Source organism: Ursus maritimus, unplaced genomic scaffold (genome assembly GCF_017311325.1).
Source record: "Ursus maritimus isolate PB19 unplaced genomic scaffold, ASM1731132v1 scaffold_7, whole genome shotgun sequence".
NCBI classification, from domain to species: domain Eukaryota; kingdom Metazoa; phylum Chordata; class Mammalia; order Carnivora; family Ursidae; genus Ursus; species Ursus maritimus.
Window position 1 is genome coordinate 5,096,713 of NW_024426885.1, and position 9,946 is coordinate 5,106,658.

The window sequence follows — 9,946 nt, forward strand, 5'->3', positions numbered from 1 at the left end:
ACATTATCTTATTTTCTACATAGAAAATCAAAGAGCATTAACTGAAACACCTTCAAAACCAAGAAGACAATTCCTTAAGATTCCTGCATACACATTAAATATTTTCCAAAACAGCTTTCCTTGATATCAGTAATAACCAATTTGAATATATAATTTTGAGGACTACATACACAGAAAGACTCATATACGAACATTTGTATCAGCTTTATTAACAATAGCCCCCAAATAGAAACAACTCAAATGTCCATCAACTGTGGAATGTCTGAAGAGTGGCACAGTCATACGATGGTGAACATGTGGGGCATACATACTTATATTTAAAAATATATTCATTAAGAGCATAAAACTTATAAACCTATACTTAATACAGATGCATTCATTTTATTGTATGTAAATTATACTTAAATAAAATCACTTAAATCCTAATTTTATTCAAGGGACAAAACTAAAATAAAACATTAAAATGGACATTAAAATGTCAAAAGAAAATTTAGGAGAACATTCTTATAACCTTATGGTAAAAAATAATTCAAGTTTCATGACAGTTAAGCAGGGGCATAATTAAAATATTAAAAGTTTATGTTTTATAAAATATTTCAAACAACTTATATATCAAAAGGTGTCATCAAAAAGAGTTTTAAAATAAGCAACAAACTTGGAAAGATTGCAACATAGTTGGTAAACAATGGAACCCACAAGAAACACCGTCCAAGGGTTGGGAAGCGACAGAGAAAGGGGCAGGAACTGTTGAATCTTGGGACATCCAGGAACTGAGAAGGTGGGGGTGGCAGCACCATGTGGATGTTGAAACTGCAGGGAAGAAAGACAGGAAGTGAGCAGGCAGAAGGCTTCGACACTAGCTGCCCACGGTCCAGCCACACAGAGCGGGAGCAGCAGGGAGCATCCTCTCCTTGTGCAGTTAGCTCACGGCATGGTGACCCGGCTTGGCAGTTAATGCGATGTGATCAGTGGTCTATGAGATTACTGTCTTCACCTCCTCGGATAAGACTGGGGAATGAGGAGAAAGATGTATATGCTATCCGTTCTCAAGCCTTTTAGTCTCAGAAGCTCTTTACACTCTAAAAAAATATTGAAGACCAAATAGCTTTTTTTTTTAATGGATTATATCTACCCATAGTTACTATATTAGAAATCAAAACTAAGAATGCTTCTAAGTGTTTATGATATATTTTAAAAGAAGAATAATAAAGCCATTATGTGTTAACAGAAACAATTTATAAAAATTAGCTGTGTATTTCAAAACAAGAGGGTAATGAGAAGAGTATGTTTCTGTATATGTCTTTCCTGTCTGAATTCCCAGAAGACTCCTGGGTTACTGCTACATGAGATGTGTGGTCATATGTTGTTTTGGTTGACCTCCCAAAGACATGTAATTAGAGAAAAGAGCAATGTTGCACATAATCAGATATTCTTGCATAAGACACTAAAACTCAAAAAGTTATAGGTTCTTAAAGTTAGTTGCAATGTAGAAACACAAACCCCATCAATGCATCGATGACATTTTTCTACCCTGCTAAATTAAACACTCCAGTCCATTTTGTACTTTCAATGGATTTTTTAAGCTACATGTGATTTTGTATCATCGTCCACTGGTCATTTGGAAAAATGTTGGTTCACTGAGCTATGCAGATCTTCCAAATGTTGAAACATTTCTTTAGACAATATTCAAAAATTATATTTGTTAAGCTCATCACCAGTCTCACTGGGGAGGCCCTTACGTTCTGGGAAGCCGTCAAGCCCATGGTGGCTAATGTAAGTGGTCCAAAATCCCAATTTTCACTTGAAAGCTTGAATTTTATCCCTGGGGAAAAAAACAAAAACAAAAACAAAAACCACTGTCAGTAGCTTTCCTCAAAATGACAGGCTCTCTTTGTTCATTTTTGAGAAAATGTCTAGCAAATACCCCAGTCTGAATAGCCACAGCATGTCTGTCAGTCATCCTTTGAAGTCAGAATGGTTTGCGAGGAAGAAGCAGCCCATTCGGCTCAAAACAGAAACTATCGCAGATGTGCTGTTCTTTGAGTTGAGGCCTATACCAGGGAAGGTAGCAGAAGTGCTCCTGCTCATTCTCCAGAATATGAAAGAGACATGCGTCAGGTCGAGATGTAATCAAATTAATAGTTTTTGCTGTTTCATCCAGGGCATTCTTCGGTGAACCCGACTTTTCTTCTTCTAATTACGAGTACACAGAACGACCATGAGTGAGCGCAGCTCGCTGTCCCTGCTTCCATCCCTGCCAAGGCTCAAGCTGCTTACCCACCACTACTTGTAGCACCATTTTGCAATGTCAACACAGTGCAAGAGAGAAATGAGGTCTTAGCAAAATTCTGAAAACAGTTTTGACCTCGCAGATCTCTGGTAAGAGTCTCAGGGACCCTCAGGGTCTATACTTGAAGACACTGTGCTGTGCTTACTCTAAGGAGACAATCAGAACTTCATTCAAAGATGGATGGTCAAGAATGTCAGTTTCAACACCTTTGAAACAGTGGAAAATTGAAATCGTCTGAATGTTTCTAAGGAGGACACAACATGTTGGTGCATCCATGAAATGAAAAATAGAACAGGCTGGGTGTCAAGGGGACCAGACAAGACACAGAGATTTGCACCCTGTTTGCTGGGAAGCACCCTCGAGAGCAACATCTGTAAGAACATGGAGGAAGCAGGATTGAGCAGACGCTCTTGAAAAAGAGGCTTAGCTCATCACACGTTTCAGAGGCACCGAAGGGCAAGGACCCCAGGTCTCCCCACTCTCCATCACATGGATCCATCACCAGAGTGGGTGGGACCAGGACAGCACGGGGTATCACGCCAAGCCAGTGCTTGGTCGGGCTTCGCGGTGCTGTGAGCCGCGGGCAGGCAGCTCTCTGGGCAGCTGGGGGAATGAGTGGCCTGTTTCTGAAGGAGGTTTGGGGCTGCATAGCCTGGCATCCACGGCGAGCTCTCACAAGAGACCAGCAGTCCCATAAGGTCTAATGTGAAAAGCTGGTTTTGACTGAAGGAAAAGGTTCTAGCCTAAGCCCATTTTTTGTGCTAAAAAAGAAAAAGAGAGTTTCAGGGCACCTGGGTGGCTCAGTCGGTTAAGCGTCTGCCTTCAGCTCAGGTCATGATCCCAGGGTCTTGGGATTGAGCCCCACATCGGGCTTCCTGCTCAGTGGGGAGTCTGCTTCTCCTTCTGCCCCTCACCCTGCTCTTGTGCTCTCTCTCTGTCTCTCTTTTCTCTCTCAAATAAATAAAATCTTTATTAAAAAATTAAAAATTAAAAAAATAAAGATAAATAAATAAAATCTTTATTAAAAAATTTAAAAATGCAAGGGCTTTATAGAGAAAGCCCTAGAAACAGTTTCCTATAATTACCAGAGATGGTGGCATTTAAGGGGAATTTCTTCTTTAGAAACTTCTGGATCTTCCTGAATGTTTAAATGAACACATACTACTTTTATAACTACACAAAACAAGAAAACCTAATGAGAGAAGTGCTCCATTGGCCGCATCTCTCGAACACAGATGGAGCACCGCGCGTGAGCGGCCCAGCCAGTCCTTCCTATAGAAGAAAACCTCCCCCCGTGAGGCTAAGGGACTCATCCGTGTCGTGCAGAAGGGCTCTGAGTCCCCTGGGTCTGGAACCCTGTCCTCCTGATTCCCTATTCCCGAAAGTGATACAAACCCAGAGCTGAAGCTGGTCCCCTGGAGGGAGACTGGGAACCAGGGGAGGCGTCCTGTGAGCACCGGCGGTGTCAGTGATGGAGAGGCGGACACGGCCTCCTCAGCAGGGGGAGGAGCCCAAGCAGAGGCCCAGAGGCAGTCAGACCAGAGGAGTTCCAGGGAAGGAGCAATGGCTCCACCGGGCAGCAGAGACGAGGAAGGAGCAGGTGGACTAAGGCCTGCATGGTGGCCAGGCAAGACAGTGCCGCCTCAAGGACTTGTCCCTGGAGCAGGACAAGCAGCTAGGCAGAGGGGCCGCTGGGTGCTTGAACGAGCAATCCTATCATCCTGGGATGGAAACTACTCCAGGAAAACGAATCGGCAGCTCAATTGCCCAAGGAGAGAGATGAGAAGCAGAAATACCAGGACAGGAAATAAGTGAAAATATTTGTTAATGGATTTCGAGAACAATAATAGAGTCCTTAGAAATGAAGGCTCTTAGAACTGTTCAGTGATATGGGTGTGCCCCACGCAGCTGGGGCCGCTCAACCCTGGGAGCCGTCATGGGGGGGGGGGGGTCTGGACCCTCCTCAGAAACTATTCACTGGGTCATGAACTGATTAATTCCTTCACTGCAGTCCTATTTAGTGAGGGTTGACTGGGTACCAGGCAGGTGTGTGGCTGTGTACAAGATCTGATTAAACCGCACACTTCAAGCACGTCTACACTGTCCGCAGAGGAAATCTGAGAAAATTCAGGTGGCGTTGGAGGACACTGGAAAGCGCTGTTATGAACTTTGAGAAGCATCCAGAATTGTAGGATTTAATTCCGGGAACACAAAGAAGTCACCTTCACAAAACTATTTCGCCAAGAGACTCGTGCCAGGAAGTTTAGAACCTAAATCTTATGTACTATTCAGCAGTGGGGGTGTTGGAGCTCGGGGGAGGCCACAGGCTCGGGTGATGTACCTGGCTTGGCACAGCGCCGAGGACAGCCAGGGGGAGGCTGGACGGGCCAGGAGGCCCGAGATCAGAGGCCCAAGTGCTGACGAGGGGCAGTGCCGAGCTGCTCCGAGGAGACACAGGGCAGACTCCCAGGCAGCCTTCGGCTGGTGCCACCAACCATAAGCTCTCTGCCCACTGATGCTTCTCACCCCTTTCTGGAGAGCCCAGTCAGGTCCATCACTATGCACGGACCCCTGCCCTGGGCCGGGCAGGGCACCAGGGACTAAAAAGGAACAGTCCCCATTCTCAAGGAGCTCAGACCATTAGATCCGAAAGCCCCACATCGAACAAGCTCCAGCCCAAGTCAGGTGCTGACACGCGTGTGACAGGGGCTAAGACAGCAAAGAACGATGAGTCTGATGGCGACCATGTGTCTCGGGAGACTCTGGGCTTTCCAGCTGAGCCCTTGGCCAGTGAGGTGATTTCAAGTGCAGGGAGGTGTTGCAGGGAGACTTTTTGAAATATGAGATGATTTTCCCTTTTCTCGAGCATGAAATTGTTTTAACAGCACTCTCTAAGAACGGGTGATCTTGCATTTAGATACCCCTCTGCCTCTCTCTCTGTGGCGAACAGGGCATCCTGAATTCCAGGGCTGGCAGAATGAGTTTTCCTAAAACATTGTTTTCATTATGTCACTCCTAGATCAAAATCCTGCAGTGACTCTGCATTTAATTTTTTTTTTTGAATCGATGGAACAGAGAAACATTCTCAATAAAATGTGGGGGAGTCCTTCTTTCAAAGGAGCTCTCCTAAGAGAGGACTGGGAATTGCAGAGACGGACTCTATTAGAATGGGGAGGTGCCCCTGGGAGACCCCAGGCAAGGAGATCGTCCACCGGAGAGAGGCGGGACTGCCTCTGGGGTTGGGTGGGGTCTAGACCAAGGCATCCCCTGAATCTGGAGGGGTTATCGAGACAGAGAGAGAGAGAGTGAGTCAGTTTCATTTAAGGGGGACTTTGCCAAATAGGGGACTCAGAGTGGCAGAGAGGGTGAAGGAGAGTCTGGCCACTGTGCAGATGGACACCAATGGCAATAGGAGAAGGGTCTCCCATCAGAGGGGCCTTAGAGCTTCCTGAGACCTGGGGGAGGACCAGTGAGTAAGAGTCACATGGAGTCACATGGACCAGGGCTCAGTAAAGGGGAGCTTTCTTGGGCGACAATGGTATGCTGAGCAGGGAAATCGGCTTGCCCAGCAATCACAAACACCTGGTTCTTCTCATTACTTGTCCTACCCTGAGTGTCATTTTGGAGGCTACGGCAAAGTACTGTCACGGGCTCGTCCCCACGCTGGGAGCATGGTGGGGACAAGTGCAGACACAGTCTGCCTGTCTTCACAAGTTGTAGAGTTTGGAGCAAGGCTCAGCAAACAACAACCCCCCACATCCTGTCTTTGTAAACAGTTTTACTGGCACACGGCCATGCTCCTGTATTTCTGTGTGGCCGGTGGCTGCTTTGGGCTGCAGTTGGCAGCATTGCGTCCTTGCAACAGAGGCTGTAGAGCCCACAGAGCTTGGGGTGCTTACATTTAGGAAAAGTTTGCCAATCTAGCCCCTGTATGAGCCAATGTCTGTTACAGAAGCGTACAGGTACCCCGGCCCCTCCAGGGGAGTCTGTCCGTGTTCGAGGAGACAATTCACATTGAGTGCTTAGCACAGTTCTTGTCATGGAGTAAGTGTCTGATAAACCACAGCTAGCGATGATATGAGGAGGAGGAGGAAGGGAGGAAGCAAGATGTCCAGGATGCTAAAGGAGCACTGAAATAGCAACTATAGGGGACATCAGGGAAGGCTGCCTGGAAGAAGTGATGTCTAAGATGTTATCTGAGGAATCAGTTGGTACTACCAGGTGAAGTACAGCTCCTGGGCAGTCACAGATATCCCTGGTACGTGTGAAACCAATTCAGCATGGCTGGAGTGGTAGATGTGAGACATGATGCTGGAGGGTCCATCAGACCTGGGAGAGCCACGACTCCTGTGGGGTTCATCCTAAGGCCCTTAGGAACTCATAAGGGTTCCTGGAAGGGGTGCGCAGGAGGAGCCATTCCCGAGCAGCGGAACATGAGCATCTGAAGCTCAGGAGAAGGTCCGAGCCAAAGACACAGTGAGAGGAGCCATGAGCCTGGCCCTGGATGGGCAGAGGAAGATCCCAAAAAGATCTCAAGCGGAGCCGTCGGGGAGGTGGGGAGACAATCAGGAGACCAAGGACAAAAGGATGGTCCTCGGAGGGAAAAGTCTAGTGTGCAGAATGGTGGTAAGAGCAGAAACCAGCAGAGACCAGCTATAGCCCCCCACTTGGGACCTTAGCCCTAGGAATTTTCCTGGCTGGCAGGGAAAAACTCCCCCACGGTCAGTGGCAGTGGGAGGTAAGGCAGAACAGGTGTCAGGGTGGTTTGGTCGTGAAAGGGGGAAGATGGCAGAACTGAAAGACAGTGGAAGGATCTTTCTGATGCTGGAGCATGAGGCTCCAGGGGTCTGGGCAGAGTCAGGGATAAGGTTCCCAATTTCACTGGAGAGCTGAGCAGGGCAGAGAAGCCCTAACAGACCCCCATTTCCCTGGCCCAGCAAACTCTGTGGGTTGGGTCCGAGTAAAGCACTGGAACCTTACATAAAGGACATTTGAACATTTTCTTTTCTGTCCAGTTCCTATTTTCTGTGCTGAGGGGAGCTGGGGTAACAAGGGGCTTCCGTACATGGGCCACAGAGGAAGTGGAAGCAAAGGGCGAGGTGGTGCACATAGCCTCGGAGAGAACATAGAGAACGTTAGGACACTGACATGTAACACACAGATTTTCCAGGGGTGCTGGCCACTTCTACATAATATGACCTTGAGAAAATTCCTTGGCCCCTCCAGGTCCCGCCCTGACTTCACCCAGTAACTGAAGATTGCAATACTCCTCCACAATGTCATGGGGACAATTCAATGGGATGGTGACTGTCAAATCCCAAGAAGTGACTGGCACATAGCAGATGCACAGCACATTTTGATTTCTCCTCCCCACTCCTGTATGTTTTCTGAAATGTTTATCTTGCCTCTTCCATCAACAAAGAAGACTTAAAACCTGGAAGTTCGAAGGGAATAACTTGAGTATCATGGTAGGGGACAGAGGAAGAGAATAGGTCAACCTCTTTCTAACGCCACAGCACATTCAAGTGTCCCTCCGGGAGGAATGTTCTAACCTGCGGCCATCCCGACGGTGGAAATCTTTAGTAATGTAGAGAAACAAAAGTACTTTATCAGATAGCATTTCAGCTGGTATTTAAAATAAAAACAGAATAAATGTTTTTGGCAGGTTATTCAATCCTTATTTAGTGTTGGTTTTAATTAGTTCAGGCTCTAGCTACTTAAATTTTCAGAGGACAAAATTAAACCATGCCTGCTAAAAAGACGTTTAGTTACTAGCAAGCAATTGAAGAGGGCACATTCTGTGTTTTTCAGCATCTCTTAACTGTTCTTGTTCGACAGGAATTATTTTACTGTCAACAGATTTGTTACAAATTTATGAACCATTTTAACCTCTTTCTGTTGCATGGGGAGCATTTTCTGGTGGAAGAATTTGAAGAAATTGTTCAAAGCAGACTCTCACGTGGCAGCTCCCCCGCCCTCCCTGGAGGGCTCCCGGCAGGATGACGCACTCCTCAGAACTTTGCAAGAACCATCACTTGTGTCTGTAGATGGGAGCGTAATACTTAGGACGTTTAGAAGTCATCTTCATAATACAATAAATAGAATGAAGCACCATGAGATTAGTCATGGCTATTGACCCATGAAAGTGAAAGAAATGAAGTGACCACAGAAAAAAAAGGAGAGTAAATAAAGTTCTCTTTATGGATACATTTTTAAAGCACTTTACATTCCATCATTGGTCAAAACACCCCAAAATTATTATCGGTTAATCTCCTTTTCTTAACCATGACTCACCTCTGGCATTCGGTAGAGGACATCACTACAACCATTATAAACTCCTAGAAGACAAAATACGTGTCCAACAAGCTGATGACACGGTCCTCTTCGGACGGTAATCCCTGTCAGCGCGCTCTGAAACAGGGAAGAGGATTCTACACCCCACGATGGCTTTATTACACAATGAGGTCAATTGAAACATTTCCTTTTGCTTTTAAATGTCATCATCTCTCATATGAGCCTTGAGGATGGGAATTAGAATATGATCATTTAGCCAAAGAGTTTCCCTTTTTCTCCTGCAGGATGAAAGCTCTCAAGTTGTTAAGCAATGATTAGATACTTTCCACGCACAGCGCCCCTAATTATGTTTTTCTATCCCTGACAACGTTGATCCAATGAGCAGTCAGAGAGTCAACAGGATATCAGCAGCCTTTCAATGTTTTGGCCCATGGACCTTTTTGCAAGTTAAAGCAATCTCAAGGGGTGCCTGGGTGGCTCAGTGAGTTAAGTGTCCGACTCTTGATTTCAGCTCAGGTCCTCCTCTCAGGGTTGTAAGATCAAGGCCCACGTCAAGCTTAGCTCGGAGTCAATACTTAGCTGGGAGTCTGCTTGAGATTCTCTCTCTCCCTCTCTCTCTGCCCCCACTCCCCACCTGCTCTCTAAATAAATAAATAAATACAATTAAAAAAAATAAAGCAATCTCAATTAGAAATTCTGAATTTTAAAAATCCTCGATGATGAGTAGTGTAAAGAAAACAAGTTACAACCTAAGGTGTTCCTAATAGAATTAAAATATAATATAAAAAGAATTAGACTCATGTAACATTTAAGAAAATGGTACATATTCTTCCTTAGAAAATGTCTTGCATATACCATATGGTATCTTGCATATAACATATGGAACATCAGTTCATGCCAGTAGGTAAGCATTGGGTAAATAGTTGCAAACTGAAAGCTCTGAGGAGTTTAAACCTACTGTGTAAGCTAGATCTTCTCGGGGAGCAGCCACTCCCCCCCAGATTGCCACCTGTAGGAGCCAGGTAATTTGCGCAAGGCAGCGGATATCTTCTTCACCTCCAACTGTCAGACCAAGTTGAGAATAATGAAGCTTGGCAAGACTGAAGTTGGAAAAGGGTTCATAACAATGGATCTGGGACAAGGGCTGAATTTTAACACGAAAGGTAATATTGTGCATTGATTGAAAAGGTAGCAAATCTGTGTTCTTCTAGAAAACACAACACTTCACAGAGAAAATGTGTACCCAACTGACACTAGAGTGGCTGGCTTTGGAAATACATTATTCAATAAACACTTACTGATGTATGCATGAGAACACTACATTGTTCAAAAGACATTTACTCCTCTGTGCTGAGCACAGTG

The 9,946-nt window shown here is 45.6% G+C and overlaps 1 long non-coding RNA gene across 1 annotated transcript; it reads right to left on the bottom strand.

The window, feature by feature from the left end:
- Positions 1–208: 208 nt before the first annotated feature.
- Positions 209–8,703, bottom strand: LOC121101194. The gene is made up of 3 exons (XR_005833120.1): positions 8,585–8,703; positions 1,740–1,822; positions 209–1,008 (listed from the first exon to the last, which is right to left on the bottom strand). It is a non-coding gene; the product is annotated as an uncharacterized LOC121101194 (long non-coding RNA).
- Between the last annotated feature and the right edge of the window lie 1,243 nt (positions 8,704–9,946).